Consider the following 16,085-nt stretch of genomic DNA (forward strand, 5'->3'; position numbering starts at 1 on the left):
ACATCAACTTTGAACTGGGCTTGACACTAGGTGTTGGCGGATAATCCCGGCATTATATCGAGCATTATACACCACCCGGAGCATTACGACTACGAGCATCATAAAGCATTACGAGGCCAAAAATGGCATTATACGACTTTCTACATGACTGCATACTGTAAAAGCAGAAATTTTCGGTGGTGTTTTATTTTCGGTAACTTCGGTGCCGACAATTTTTACCGAAAATAAAACGCACCGAAATTTTCGGTACAACCGATACTGTATACATGTAGTACTAGTACACCTACCTGGAGAACGGGTTTTACCGAAAATTTCCCGCTACCGAACCGCCGATTTTGGCGAATACCGAAAATATTACACCACCGAAAATTTCTGCTTTTACAGTAGTAGATCTACACACATCGTCAATTCGTCATGTACAGATTCGTATCGTTGGTCTTTGATTGGCAACATTTATTACGCGATGTATTACCATGCTTACTACAACTAATTACTTACAAGCGATAGACCACCGACCGGTCCGTACACATCATGCATGGTACCAAACAGATCGTGGCACGCAGTGCTAGTGCCAGGCGCAGTAGTGCTAGCTATAGCTGTGGTCCAGCACATGTGCAGTGTGGAAACTCTCGGAGAAACTTACTTCCGGTCCCAAAAGTCTATCTTCGGCCAGCAACTTTTTGAAGATCCAGATAACAACGCCGAACCAACGAAACAAAATTTATGTGAGCCAGCATGGAACGGTGGAGGTGCGCACACGCACACATGCCTTACCCGGTTACAGTCCACAAATTAAAGGGAAACTGAACGCCAAAAATAAGTATCGCTTATCCGAAGGAGAATTGGGCACTGATTCCGATGAGCTATGTCTCGAGCTGATCAGAGAAGAGGAACCGTGTCAAATTTCATAAATAACACCTCCCATATTTGGAAATTGGCCTTGATGACGTGCGTACTGCTTAGCTGTCACCATGGCCATGCTGTGCATGCTCAGCAGTGTAATTGAATGGAAGAAAACAATTACTTTGGTGTTTTGCAGCTCTGTTTCGTTCCCTGACGGTAACCAAATCTAGATGTAGGAATCTGTTGAGCAGGAGAGTGACACATGTCTTCCCGAAGGCTGTCCAGGCTGCAGTGGTGATGAAGAAGACACGATCATCACCCCGAGATCGATCGTAGCGAATTGGAAAACTCATGGTGAATTTGCTTCCACTCCAAGGCAATGTCGAGGTATGAAGGGTGCTTGTACTGCCTTCCAAAGTGAAGAGGAGATGAACATGGCTTTGCATAGCTGTTGTCCTATGCCAACTTACCTACTCTTGCTGGTACCGTAGTGGCATATTGCAAATTTCGTGGACGAACAACTCTAGTCACTAGTGGCTAGTGAGCAACACTAACAGGTGAGATTTTTCAATTCGACAAAAATTGTTTTTGTTTGAGAACTGACAGTGGCAGTCATTAGACTCAGTAGGTGTCTTTGCTGCTTCTTTCTCTTCATTGGTAGGGTTGTGCTTGAATAGTACAAGTGCTTGAAGTAAAATAAAATAAATAGAACATGTGGAACATAAATCTAATCAAGCATCAGTACATGTATTGCGAAGTTCAACTTCAAAGCACATGAAATCACAATGATCACGAAGTTTATGTAATCAGGAGTACACCCTGTGTTCAACGAACACATACACACATGCTGTATTGCGCACACACATGTGCGTGCACCCCCACCCCATCCCACAGACACACGCATGCAGCGCGCACATCCATACACATGTGCGTGTACCCCCCCCCCCCCACACACACACATTCCTACCCATACACATGTGCGCCGCCCCCCCCCCTCCCCCCACACACACACGTGTGCACATACAGATACACAAACACACACGCACGAACACACACACAAGATACGTGTAAGTGTACATGGTCTTCCTGGTGCAGATGCTGAGCCAGCACAATGGAAAATACCTCCATCAAGATGCTTGATCAAGTGTTGTGATAATGGCACTGTTTGTTTGTTTTCACAAAGAAGTGTGGGAAAGATTACAATGCATTATAATTCATAATTGTTCTTTGCCTTGTACCGTGCAGACCAGAATGCTTCGCTATCAACTCCTGGCTTTCCATCGGCATGGTGTTCAGCTGCAGCGGCATCTGGTCCGGGGAGTTCAAGTTGCTGGATGGCTGCACTGACACAGGATGGGTTTGCGTTGGCAATGCGATACGGCAGTCATCCCACATCACGAGCTACATGTTTATGTAATTTATATTGTCGCTCGTCCAGCAACGTCAAGGCTCTGCATGTAAACACAGGAGAACACCATAATACTACTCAGGGGATAATAATTTTGGATATCAATTTCGTGACAATTATTAGATTCACACAATATTCACAACGTATGCAACACAATGTTGTCTATTGACACTACTTCAAACTGAAGTGCTCACTACTCCTCTCCCGTTTTCATCTCCCTCTACCTTATGAATACTCTGTATTACTGGTTTCGTTTCTACCCTTTCCATTGCTGCCAGCTCCCAGCCTTTTTCAATGCACAGCACCACCTTGACAGTCATTTTTGTGATTTGATGTACACATACTTTGAAGTTCAAATTCGAATTACATGATCAGATTTTTGTTCCACATTTTCTATTTATTTTTACTTCAAGCACAACCCTACCGATGAAGGGAAAGAAGCAGCAGAGAGACACCTACTGAGTCTAATGACTGCCACTGTCAGTTCTCAAACAAAAACAATTTTTGTCGAATTGAAAAATCTCACCTGTTAGTGTTGCTCACTAGCCACTAGTGACTAGAGTTGTTCGTCCACGAAATTTGCAATATGCCACTACGGTACCAGCAAGAGTAGGTAAGTTGGCATAGGACAACAGCTATGCAAAGCCATGTTCATCTCCTCTTCACTTTGGAAGGCAGTACAAGCACCCTTCATACCTCGACATTGCCTTGGAGTGGAAGCAAATTCACCATGAGTTTTCCAATTCGCTACGATCGATCTCGGGGTGATGATCGTGTCTTCTTCATCACCACTGCAGCCTGGACAGCCTTCGGGAAGACATGTGTCACTCTCCTGCTCAACAGATTCCTACATCTAGATTTGGTTACCGTCAGGGAACGAAACAGAGCTGCAAAACACCAAAGTAATTGTTTTCTTCCATTCAATTACACTGCTGAGCATGCACAGCATGGCCATGGTGACAGCTAAGCAGTACGCACGTCATCAAGGCCAATTTCCAAATATGGGAGGTGTTATTTATGAAATTTGACACGGTTCCTCTTCTCTGATCGGCTCGAGACATAGCTCATCGGAATCAGTGCCCAATTCTCCTTCGGATAAGCCATACTTATTTTTGGCGTTCAGTTTCCCTTTAATGTATTGTTACAAAAAAACATTCTTCATCGAAGCAAGAGTCCATGTCTTTGTCGATGTCGAAGAGTAATGCTGGACTTTCACCGGACATTGACCATTGTGTAAGACCAGCTAACTAGCAGCCAACGCTGATGGCTGACTCGCCGCGATGCCGTTCTTGGGATTGGGAGGAAGCTGGGCTTTCTCCAGATGAGCTTTTGGCGGAGTCCTCTGATGATAGTGACGTCGTCGAGTTGGAAACTGCAGATCCTGCCGCGATAGCGAGGAAGCGGTCTTTTCAGAAAACACTTCAAAACAGCTATTACCAAGACTGAAAATCTTTCCAAAAGGACGCGAGTAGCTCATGGACAGAGCACTGAAGTGGCCATCAGTGCCGAAACACGGGTGCGGGAGTTCCCAGATGAGCCGCTCAAAAGAGACTGGCAAGTTAGTGTGCCTGGCATGCCATACAACATTGTCAGGGAAGAAGAGTATAATCATGTCCCATATTGCTACCGCAAGACACAAACAAGGAAAGTCCCGTTTGGAGAGGGAAACTCAGAGGCAGAAGCTGGTCAAGGAGTCCTTCTTGGCGTATCCTCTTTGTGCCACCTCAATAATATTATAACTGTATGTGTTTGTACCTACAGTGCATTTCAAAACTATAGACGCGTAGGGTTTCTGAAATATTTCAAATTTGGCTGGAACTTTTTGAGAATAGTTTTCGGAATATTGCTCAGGATCGCTCCACAATTACTCTCATTATAGTTTCTAAAGGATTGGATAACAGACGCCCAATTTGGAAAAATTTATGCACAAAGTGATCACAGATTTTATGTGGTATAGATGCTGGCATAACGGTTTTTGCCTAGGTACGCGTCTATAGTTTTGAAATGGACTGTAGCGTACATGTTTACCTGATATTGTATTATGTGTTTATCATAGCATGGGTGCAATAATATAGCGTTTTTCTTAGCCCAATACCGCAAGGTTAAGGTGTTTATATTCCATCCCGCGGAGCATTATCAGCATTATTTGGAGCATTATATGGCCTTTTGTGGAGCATTACTGAGAGCATTATATCCCATATTACCGAGCATTATCCGCCAACACCTACTTGACACCGCTCAGCTGTATGCGCATGTGTGTACCGCTTATTCCACGGCTGCATGGCCAGCACCCTGGCCTGGGCCTGGGGCCGCTAGACGTGCGACCGGATTTCCATGTCCACAACAGTCAGTACTACTGTACTACTCCAGTGCTGGCAACTGAAATCCGACCTCCTGGGCGGGGCGCCGCGCCGCCCAGGAGGTCGGATTTCAGTTGCCAACACTGTACTACTTACTACTGTACTACTTAGTACTTACTACTACTAGTAATAGTATGCGCGCGGCCTGGATCGGATGCACGATGTAGCCTTGTACTTGTACTTTGTAGGCTGTCGTGAGCTACATGTAGCACGGGTAGTTTAGAAGAAGTAAAGAAGTAACCGCGTAGTTGAACTACTTGTAGATTCTGTGACTGTGTACTTCAAAGTAGAACTAATCAAATCCTGAAGAAGTGGCAAAGAGGAGTCTGGAACAGCCGCTAGTGTTACTTTTAGTCTTATGTATTACTCATCAGACAGTAGGCAGTGTGTCAACGGTCACTCGTTGTAAGAATCGCGACCAGAATCGCTAGCGTCAGGAGTGAATCAAGGAGGTAAGGACTCTGGACCTACAATGTTGGTGCACTAATCAAGAGTGTCCGAGAATCCGCAGTATTCCACTGCACTCTATCTCTAAAGTACTGAAGTAGACCGCCTGGAGTTCCGTATCGAGTCTACTTGCAGTGTTGCAGTGTTGCGGTACGGGCGTGTGTGGCAGGCACTGCATGATGGAAAAAAGAGAACTGATAAACGCGCGCGTCTAAATATGTGACATAGGTGCATGTGTGTGGTGTGTGTGCATGCGTGCGTGCGTGCGTGTGTGTGCTTCTGCAATCCGGAATTTTCACGCCGTAGCCTGCAGTGCATAGAATCTAGGAGTCGTGACAGATATTCCACCAATCTGGCCAACCAGACTCGGAAAAAGCTAACCGAACGTGCTGTGCCGGCCGAGACAAGTGACGATTATTATTGCTTATCGCAATATCGGTTTACGAGTATAGTGTGGTTTTATCAATACAGTCGACCTACCCTTAGTCCAAAACAAAAAATAGGCTTGTTTCCGGTCGGCAACCCCTCAAAAAGGAGACTCGGTCGGCCGGAATGAAACTTTTTTGGATACTTTTTTTGGTTCCTGGTATTGATGGACAAGAGCACCCACACATGTACATTGTACATATATCATGGCAAGGATCAATGTCAAAGTTGACTGACTCACTGTTCTTGTACAGCATGTGGTGTATTCCTGTTTTCGTACATCCTGAGAAATCAAGCAAACAGTTCGAGTCCTTCCAGCTCCGTTATTCTAGCTCGTATCGACCCCGGAGGTTTTCGAGCCGACAACTGAGAATCTCTGCTACCTTGTGGGTGTTTCGATTGTGGAATTCGGTTGAGATTTGACTGAGTTATGACTCGTTGAGTGCACTTGCACACATGGCATTGCCGCCGTTTGTATACATTTGGGACCAAAAAAAGTTTCAGAATTTGGGAAAAAGTGGCCCGGTCGGGCGACCGGAAACAAGGTCATTATTTGTTTGGGCCTTATAACGATAACCCCTTATAAGGATATTTTTCTGTCAAACCAAATCACTCCATTGACTTTTGTATACAATGCCTTACCTCTATAACAATGTTGCTATAACGATATTACCCCTATAACAATATAACATGGGCTGACCAATCGACATTTTCCATTTTATAACAATATCCAGCAGGGAATATGTAAAATCCACTGTCAAGGTAGGGCAAGCTTCACTTGATAAGTCGCTGGGACATGACGAAATGCAATGGGGGCACCAGTGGGCACCTTGCTGTGTACATAATGTGCATTGTACATACCTTAATTAAGAGTTGTTGACGCCATGAAGAGTGTAAAAAACTAACTAAATTCATGCATTGTGACGTACATGTACATGTATGTGTATGAATGAACCAGTTACCCTTATAACAATATTACACTTATAACAATATTTCTTGGTCGGATGCGAATATCGTTATAAGGGTTGGTCGACTGTAAGGCCAAAACAAAATTCATATTAACAGACCTTGTTTAAAGTCAGCCGATCGGGCCACCTTTTCTCAAATTCTGAACATTTTTGGTCCCAAATGTATACGAACGGTGCCAATGCCACACATGTATGTGCAAGTGCACTCAACGAGTCATAACTCAGTCAAATCTCAACCGAATTCCACAATCGAAATACCCACAAGGTAGCAGAGAATCTCAGCTGTCGGCTCGAAAACCCCGGGGGTCGATACGAGCTAGAATAACGGAGCTGGAAGCACTCGAACCGTTTGCTTGGTTTCTCAGGATGTACGAAAACAGGAATACACCAAATGCCGCAGGCTGTACAAGAACAGTGAGTCAGTCAACTTTGCCATTGACCCTTGCCATGATAATGTACAATGACTATGTACATGTGTAGGTGTTCTTGTCCATCAACACCACAACGATTGAGGAACCAAAAAAAGTATCCAAGAAAAGTTTCCTTCTGGCCGACCGAGTCTCCTTTTTGAGGAGTTGCTGATCCGAAACAAGCCTATTTTGTTTTTGTTTTGGCCTAATGACACCGCTATCAGTGCAGGAATGCTAATCTGTACGAATGGAATCATCTGATGGCATGGGTTTTTCAGTGTGATTTTTTTACTTCAAAGACAATCCTACCTATTAATTATGAGAGAAAAGAAGCGAGAAGGACCAGGTACAGCCAATGGCAGTAATCACACAAGGTGGCTGTGCCAGTAGGGCTCAACCCGCAACAGACCGTCTCAGCTTCATTCAGTTACGAAGGCAAGACCAGCGAGTGCTAGTACATACCCGGAGGGGGGAAATTTCATCTTTTCCTTCTCTAACTAAGTTACTTTTGCTTGCGTGGCTTAGTCCAGGAAGAAGCCAGATCTCATCTCGTACAGATTGGCAAACGATCAATGTATGCTGTACCTGTACCATCATTTATTTATTTAATTATTTAATTATCTCTACTCCTCGTAGCATGTCAAGACAGCCAATTGTATTGAGGAGAGGGTTAGACCAACCACGGAAGAAAAGAAAATCACGTACGCAAAAGGGGAAGGGATGAGCAAGTTACAAAAGCAATGATGTCCAGTGCTTCTCAATGACATAATAATTGGATCGCGTGAGTAAAGTTGGCGCCCTGGCCCTGCACCAGTGCACGTCCCAGTGCTGACAGGTCTGGGGCTGCACCACACGGTCCGTGCGTGGCATTGACTCGCTTGGTCACTGTTCATCTCCATGTGTGCTATACTTGTTCTCTCTTCAGATGGCGGCACCCCAGATTGTGGCAAAATATCCATTAGAACTCAACGATGGTGATCATGTGTTTGTGCACCGCTTTAGCCTTACATGGCAGAGGAAGATTGTGGATGGAACCCGTGTTGTACAATACCCGTATTCACATAACGGTAAGTCACCAGTACACGCGCTGCTCGCCATTGATAATCATGTGTGGTGTACATATAGCAACTCACCTCACTGCGCTGCACTGTACTCCTGGGTAGCCCTAATGACTTCCGCATAGGGGTCAAAGGTAGGGGTGAAAGGGGTGATCCGGGTAACCCGGGTACCCGTCTGTTTAGCTGCTGATCCGTTAGCAAACGAGTACCCGATAGTCTTGTAGGATTGTAGGGTACAGTATTAGAAGCTTGCTTGTACAGTTGTACAGTTCAGTGCACAGTTTTGAGTGTGTTTTCCCTCGTTCAATCCTGCTACATATCACGGTATCCATTGTAGCTACGACAATTTCGACTGTTAGCATGTAGCGCAGTGATTGTGCACACTGTGCTTGTCGCGGTGTAGTGTACTTGTATGACTTCGCATATCCTTCCGACGTGAAATCCGGAAGGCTACTGTAGCAATTGTTGCCCGAAAATCGCTCTCCTATCAGAATGCCTGCAAAAGACATGTTGCGCTTACGATCCCAAGCAAATGAAACGTTTTTGGAAAAAGTATGGCGGATAAAGGGTACCCGATAACCCGCCCGTTAACCCGATAACCCGCCCGTGAGCTCAGGCGTGTCCCAGCCAGAAAGTGCCGGACATCCTAACTTGCTAGCCCAGACTTGCAGGTGATCGTGCACCCACGGATAGCACTCAAGCGTACTGACTGCAGTACATGTACACTGCTTAAACCATAGCATATTCATCCTCTGCGTTTGCTTGACCCATACTCGCCATTGCAAATATAACATTGTCAGGCCCGAACAAAGAATAACCTTGTTTCGGGCCGGCCGACCAGGTCATTTCCCCAAAACACGTGCCACACATACTGATGGCCTGGGGGAGGGAAAAAGACCCAAGTGCCATCAGTATGTGTGGCACGTGTTGTGAGCTGCCTTTGGAGTGAAAAACTTGTCAGCGCCTTCTAGGTTCAGCCTGTTCCCATAGCTCAGTGGTTAGAGCATTGCTCATGACAAGCAGGGTCCCAGGTTCGAGTCCTGGTGGGTCTGGCGTTTTTTTCTCTTTTCAGGCAGTTCACTTCCCCGACTGATACTTTGAATTTGAAGTTCTCCCAATCCTTTCCAAATTAAATCACTTTCTTTCACCTCTGGTAGTTTCCAGAAACTGACCGTGGTTGGTCCCCTGGGGGAGGGAAAAAGACCCAAGTGCCATCAGTATGTGTGGCACGTGTTGTGAGCTGCCTTTGGAGTGAAAAACTTGTCAGCGCCTTCTAGGTTCAGCCTGGTCCCATAGCTCAGTGGTTAGAGCATTGCTCATGACAAGCAGGGTCCCAGGTTCGAGTCCTGGTGGGTCTGGCGTTTTTTTCTCTTTTCAGGCAGTTCACTTCCCCGACTGATACTTTGAATTTGAAGTTCTCCCAATCCTTTCCAAATTAAATCACTTTCTTTCACCTCTGGTAGTTTCCAGAAACTGACCGTGGTTGGTCCCCTGGGGGAGGAAAAAAGACCCAAGTGCCATCAGTATGTGTGGCACGTGTTATGAGCTGCCTTTGGAGTGAAAAACTTGTCAGCGCCTTCTAGGTTCAGCCTGGTCCCATAGCTCAGTGGTTAGAGCATTGCTCATGACAAGCAGGGTCCCAGGTTCGAGTCCTGGTGGGTCTGGCGTTTTTTTCTCTTTTCAGGCAGTTCACTTCCCCGACTGATACTTTGAATTTGAAGTTCTCCCAATCCTTTCCAAATAATAATAATAATAATAATAAGACCGCAAACTCCAACGCAGACACTTACGCATTTTGGAAACTTCCCTTTTCAACTCCAAAACGGTCTCTTCCTTGCGATTAAATTTAAAATTATCTGACGCACCCATGCACACATATACACAACACACAACGAGGAACACAGAGCCATTTTTGCTTGCAATGCTTATTTCATTGGAAATTATCTGGTCACTTACATGGCAATGATTGATTGATCAGAACCTATCTGCAGGCAGCATGCCGACGAGTATGGTTAACAATACATCTGTTGCCAGGGGCCACCTCACAGCCTCACTGGCTATGCCTACATAGACATGGCCACTATAGGGCCAAACTGCAATAGACGGCCACCGCACGGCCAGATAGAAACACGGGCACCGCACGGCCTAGTACAGCACAAACACACAGAACACGAGGACAATAGAGACCTTTTGCAGTCCGAATTTCGTGCAACATTTCGTTTGGCCGAGTTCCGAAAGTGGCGTGAAATTCGGTGCTAGCTTTCTTTTGCAGATCGAAAATTCTGGTTTCGTGGCTCTTGCTCGATAGCGCTGCCAGAAAGAAATTCAAAAAGTCGGTAACGCTATTCTCATGGTGTTGACGATGGAATCAGAGGAAAAGGACGCATTGCTTTCTCTTACTGCAGTGTCCTCGTAGCCAGAAGAACCACGTACAAATGGGTTTTCCCTAGCCTGCAGTTGGCGAAGAAGGATGAGGTCCATGCCCAAATCGAAAGTAGCGTATCCTCGGCTTGGAGGTTTCCCTTGTTGGACCTGAGCTTGGCAAGTTGAAAGCATCCGCTGCCCCCAAATAAGACGCAGTGGGTGTCGTGGGCGTTTTCAAAAGAAGAAGACGCTTCCACAGATTTTGATAGGAGCTTACACACGACACGAGCACGCTGAAAAACGTTTCAAAACGTTACAACGAAAAACGGCCTTCAAAGTGTTTATCAATCGTTTTCGTTCCGTTTCTCGTGTAGACGGCAAAAACGTTTTACTACTAGGAGCCTCATACTCAAAACATGCCGCCACCAGGCCAGCCTATTGCACGTGGCCATTGTGCGCCGAAAAACGCATTGCAGTGTACACGCTTATCGTTTCGTGAAAACAGCAAAAACGTTTCGAAAACGATTGAAAAACGTTTTTCGATTGTTTTCGTGTAAACGAGGCCTTGCTAGGCTGCTGCCTGAGCTGGTTCGATCGGGCCGTGCACTTGGGGGTGACATTGGACCCCAATCGCAGGCCCATGCATGATACATTGCGGCGGCGCGCACTCGGATCGAATTTCTTGTTACCTCGAATGTACATGTACGTGCGTAGTTGTGCGTCGGTGCGTCGGCTAAATACGCTTTGCTGTGCAAAGCCTGTCTTTTATATTATTGCAACGAATTTTCGGGCCTAGCCCATGATCAGGGTAATACATTTGGAGTTGGGAAGTGAAGTAAATTATTAGTTTCCTTAAGGTATACTAGTCCAATTGAATCATTTCAAAAGTCATGTACTTCTTGGGGTGCCTACATGCAACCCATATCAAGGATCTGCTAATCATCAGTCTTGACACAACGCTTTGTTCTTTCTCCTTCCCTACCAATGCTTTTAGGCATACATATAATATCTGCAAACCATTACTCTGGCTGATTCTGTGTCAGTGTCCACATTCATCTTTTCTCCCTTGTGAAATCGCTGTGTCTCTTTCCATGTGTGTCATACCTATCTCTGCAGGAATTTATGATGCAATTAATCACAGGGTCATCGCGTTTGGAAAACCAAAAGACGAATTGCTGCCCGAAAAGCAGCCCGAGCAAGAGGTGGGACCTCGTCGCTTAAGGTTTGCGAAGGCCCTTGGTAAAGTTTCGGAACTATTCAAATCTAAAATCATTTACCAGGATCCGATCGAGTTCACGTTCGGAAAAGGGAAAGTACTGGTATTCTCCTACATGGGGAAAAATGATAATCAAGAACTTCCAGCAGAGGACGACGATTTTGGCACTGATGGAGTATCACCAGACTACGAACGGAACAAGTCAGGTAGGCGGCATGGACAGAATGCTCCACGTTCACATGCTGCTGACATCGCACGCTGGTTTTACGAAAAGCAATCCAAAGAACCTGTTCACAGTTTCCTCAGATACAACTTCTTCAAGAGCAACTGTGAGCATTTTGCCACTCTTTGTAAGACTTTACGCCTAGATCTGGACCAGCTGGAGGTGATCTGCAGAGAAAAGTCCGTGAACGGAAAGACGGAAATGAAAGATTGGGCGAATTACAGCCTGTGCCGCAGCTTACAAACAGAGCGGTTCCTAAATGGCGCAAGAGGTTGGCTTGTTCAGGCAAGTGCTGAAGTCACAGTGAGCACAGACGTTGAGAAGGCAAGTGGCACAGCAAGCGCAGACGATGGGCAGGCGGCTTTGATAAGCTCGTTTGAAGATGAAGATTTTGAAATCGAAGAGTATGGAGATGAAGGCGATTCTTGAAATGAATCACTCTCATTCTTTCCTCTCCCCCCCCCCCCCCTCTATCTCTCTCTCTCTCTCTCTCTCTCTCTCTCTCTCTCTCTCTCTCTCTCTCGCGCACTCTCTCAATCAGAATGTACATGTATAATGATGCTGAGTTTGCGCACATGTGTGTTTCAGCAACTGTAATAGTATACTGAATAGTTAAACATTTTCTCCTTCTACATTTATGGAAAAAAAGGAGAAAGACAAAATGTTACGAGTTATGACTAACTGTACACCAACGTAACCTTACGTTGGTGGACAGTTAGTCATAACTCGTAACATTTTGTCCTTCTCCCTTTTTCCATAATTATTTTGGCTCCCCATCCGAGTCCTTCTACATGTATTCATCCAGTAGATAAATGTCAGGAGCACTAATACAGAGCAAGTGAAATATTATTATAGAAGCTTCACAGTGATGGCTAGCTTCATGCTTTAATGGCTAGTTTCTTTTGTTTGAGCATTCTCAGTGCTAATTTTTTTCAAATATCAATGACTGAAAACCTTCCCTTGTACATTATGCTATAACATGCGGATACATTTGTAATAATTCTTAGTATAATTATTTCAAAAGGTGTATATGTTAGTGTCTATGGCACCTGTCGCCATGGCTAACAGTTCAATTCCATTTTTAGCAAGAGCTCATAAACTTTATGAACTCTTGATTTTAGTTTATAATAATTTTAGTTGCCCGTCACGTTGTGGTGCGTCTTATCTACTCACCTTCGGCCGCTCTAGTTTAGGAGCTGTATCTGCGTCTTGATCCTAGTGGTTGGCGGCGTTCTTACGGATGCAGAAAATTCGGCTGAAGGCCGAGTCTCACGCGAACCGTTAGTTTTGATGCAGAATCATTGGCCGGAACTGTTAGCTGCTTGCTGCATAGAGAAGTCTGAATTGTACTTTTGAAGTATGCATATTTCTAGGGCTAGTTTAGATATTTGCTGTCAACTTTCATCGCTAATTTGCACGAAGTGTCACACAGTGTCTGTTTTGGTTCTTGCCTTCCGCAAGTTCTATTACTTTGTGGTGCATCTTGCACTACTACTGGTGTCATTGCTCTGGCTGTCACCACGTTCCTATGGTTGAAACTTAACAGTGGCACGTTGTTTTTCAATTGTTCCTTGCCAGTAACTGAGTAAGGTCAACCACTGATAAAAGTGGCAGGACAAAGGCGACATTTGTTGGGATGTGTATGTGTGTGTGTGTGTGTGTGTGTGTGTGTGTGTGTGTGTGTGTGTGTGTGCATGGCTTCGCCAGTTGTGTGGACTAGACAGTTATCTGACGCTTGTCTTGATCTGTTTCTATCAGAATCAGATCCACTATCGTTGCTATAAAGAGAAAATCTGTCGGTGCACATCCAGTGCATTTTCAGATTTGCGTGATTCTCTTGCGACGTGCGTATACATGGTAATTGGTGTGTGTGTGTGTGTGTGTGTGTGTGTGTGTGTGTGTACGTGTGTGTGTGTGCCTTCACTGGGGCAGGGGTAATTGCAGTTGGATCTCGGGACGGATACCTTGATGCCGTCAATCTCTTTCTGCACCTTGTCCTCACCCACTTACTGAGGTGTTGCCAGCCCATATGTAGGGTCATTTCCAAGTCCACCCAGAGTTTGGGGATTTCAGGTCGTGATGGCCGTTGGGCAGTTCAATAGGCAATTATTGAATTAAGTCATCTTTCCAAGATTCCTTTTGAATCTTTCTCCTCTCTTCGGGGGAGACTCACGTGACCAGTCATCATGGTCATGGCAATGACCAAGACAAGTATAAGTGTGTGTGGGTGGGTGTGCATGTGTGTGTGCATGTGTGTGTGTGCATATGTGTGTGTGCATGTGTGTGTGTGCATGTGTGTGTGCGTGTGTGTGTCAGTACCTCCCTTCGGGGAGCGGCGGTGACATTTCCGGCAGCTGGCAGTGGTGGTGGTGGTGGTGGTGATGGTGGTGTGTGTGTGTGTCCGTCACAGTGTGTGTGTGGCATGAAGTTCAAAGTTGCAACAATCTGTGTAGCCTAAGCTTGTGCCTGGACTTGTTGTTCTATGCAACTAGGATCAAGATACTACAAGATACTGGGACTTTGCTCTGGGCATGAAAATTATGTCCTTATTCGCGAATAGTCGTTATTAGCGAAGTTGACTGTAGTGCTATTAGTCTTTACCTGAGTTGCATGGTACAAGCAAATATGTCATGCAGAGCACATCACCTGGTACTGTTATACCCATATTTGGGGTCATTTTGTGTGGACAGAGAATTGAAGCAAATGAAAATTAATGCTGCACTCATGCTGTGAACTTCACTGACTGATATGCACAAGTATTCAGGGGCTTCGAGAGCCCCTTTTCAGCACCCAGAATGAGGTTGATGTTGGGGTTTTATTGGATCTGTTAGGTGCCTCCTCCCGTACCTTTTCTAGCTGGCCTGCATGCACTTACGTACTCACCTTTTGTCTCCTTTTGTTCCGTTGGCCTGGGTAGCTACTTGCGCGCCCATATTTGCCATAGCTACCCAGGCCCTTTATCTTGCCGTTCAGACTTGATCTCTCTCTCTCTCTTTTCTCACTCTTCAATGTAGTCGTTTCGTTCGTCTTGGTCTCTTGTCTCGTCGTCTATAATTAATGTCGTTCCCCCAACCTACCTGTTCCCGTTGTAATGTCTGGATATGTCGTCAGTCGTCCTGTTTCGAACTCAACATTGGCGCCCGATTATTGATCGACCCACGACCCTGAGATCATCCCATGCCCAGCCGTCCTCAACCACCATTCGTCTCGTCTATGTCAACCTCGTCTCGTCCATGTCAGTCTCGTCTCTCCTACGCCAACCTCGTCTCGTCTCTATCAACCTCGTCTCTCCTTTGCCAACCTTACCTCGTCTATTCTCGTTCAAGCCATGCAGGTCAGCTACCTTTCTCTCTTTCTTTTTTTTTGTATGCTTCTTCGTCAAATTTATTTTCGTGAATTTTTTTGTAGTGTGTGCGCGCGCGTGTGTTCGTAAAACATAACCAAGTTAGGGGTCCGATCATGGTGAGCCACGCTCTAATTTTTGGATGTTTAGCAAAAGTGTAACTAGGCTGTATTAGCCGTGCAAAATACTAGTAATTCACGTTCCTCGGCAAACTCCAATAGTTATTACACACAATAAGTAGTACAGGAATGATGTGTACGAGTGCATTTTTAGTACACACTTTCGTGAGATCCATGCGCGCGTGCAGTATGTGTGTGTGTGTTTGTGTGTTTTCTCCTCCAGTTCATTTTTTTAAATCTTTTTCTCTCTTTTTTTTCTCTCCGCGAGGACGCGGGATTTTTTTTCATGGAGGGGTGGTATGTTAGGTACCTCCTCCCGTACCTTTTCTAGCTGGCCTGCATGCACTTACGTACTCACCTTTTGTCTCCTTTTGTTCCGTTGGCCTGGGTAGCTACTTGCGCGCCCATATTTGCCATAGCTACCCAGGCCCTTTATCTTGCCGTTCAGACTTGATCTCTCTCTCTCTCTCTTCTCACTCTTCAATGTAGTCGTTTCGTTCGTCTTGGTCTCTTGTCTCGTCGTCTATAATAAATGTCGTTCCCCCAACCTACCTGTTCCCGTTGTAATGTCTGGATATGTCGTCAGTCGTCCTGTTTCGAACTCAACAGATCCAACCAGCTGTGGGCGAATAGAAATCGTGCAGATCAAATTATATCAAATTATACATAATCATTTCATGAATAGTTTGCAGGATATTTTACATGTAATTGGGCTTATAGCCCACGTGTGTAATTGCGAATTCAAATAAAGAAATTCAAGAACAACATAATTATGATTAAGAGGGGTAAGTAGCAGTATTCGGCCTTGTCCAGATTCTATTACTAGTATCCTCAGTGTAGTCTATCAGTATCGCCTTTGCTTAGCTTTAATCTTGGCGCCTTAATCTTCACTTTAAGATG

General features: G+C 45.3%; 2 long non-coding RNA genes across 2 annotated transcripts; one reads left to right on the forward strand and one right to left on the reverse strand.

The window, feature by feature from the left end:
• The first annotated feature begins 1,238 nt into the window (after positions 1 to 1,238).
• Positions 1,239 to 2,771, forward strand: LOC135810865 (uncharacterized). The gene is made up of 2 exons (XR_010552432.1): positions 1,239 to 1,400; positions 2,089 to 2,771. It is a non-coding gene; the product is annotated as an uncharacterized LOC135810865 (long non-coding RNA).
• LOC135810864 (uncharacterized) lies at positions 1,906 to 2,939 on the reverse strand. The gene is made up of 2 exons (XR_010552431.1): positions 2,778 to 2,939; positions 1,906 to 2,294 (listed from the first exon to the last, which is right to left on the reverse strand). It is a non-coding gene; the product is annotated as an uncharacterized LOC135810864 (long non-coding RNA).
• Positions 2,940 to 16,085: the final 13,146 nt, after the last annotated feature.

This window comes from Sycon ciliatum, chromosome 2, assembly GCF_964019385.1.
Source record: "Sycon ciliatum chromosome 2, ocSycCili1.1, whole genome shotgun sequence".
In the NCBI taxonomy this organism is placed as follows: domain Eukaryota; kingdom Metazoa; phylum Porifera; class Calcarea; order Leucosolenida; family Sycettidae; genus Sycon; species Sycon ciliatum.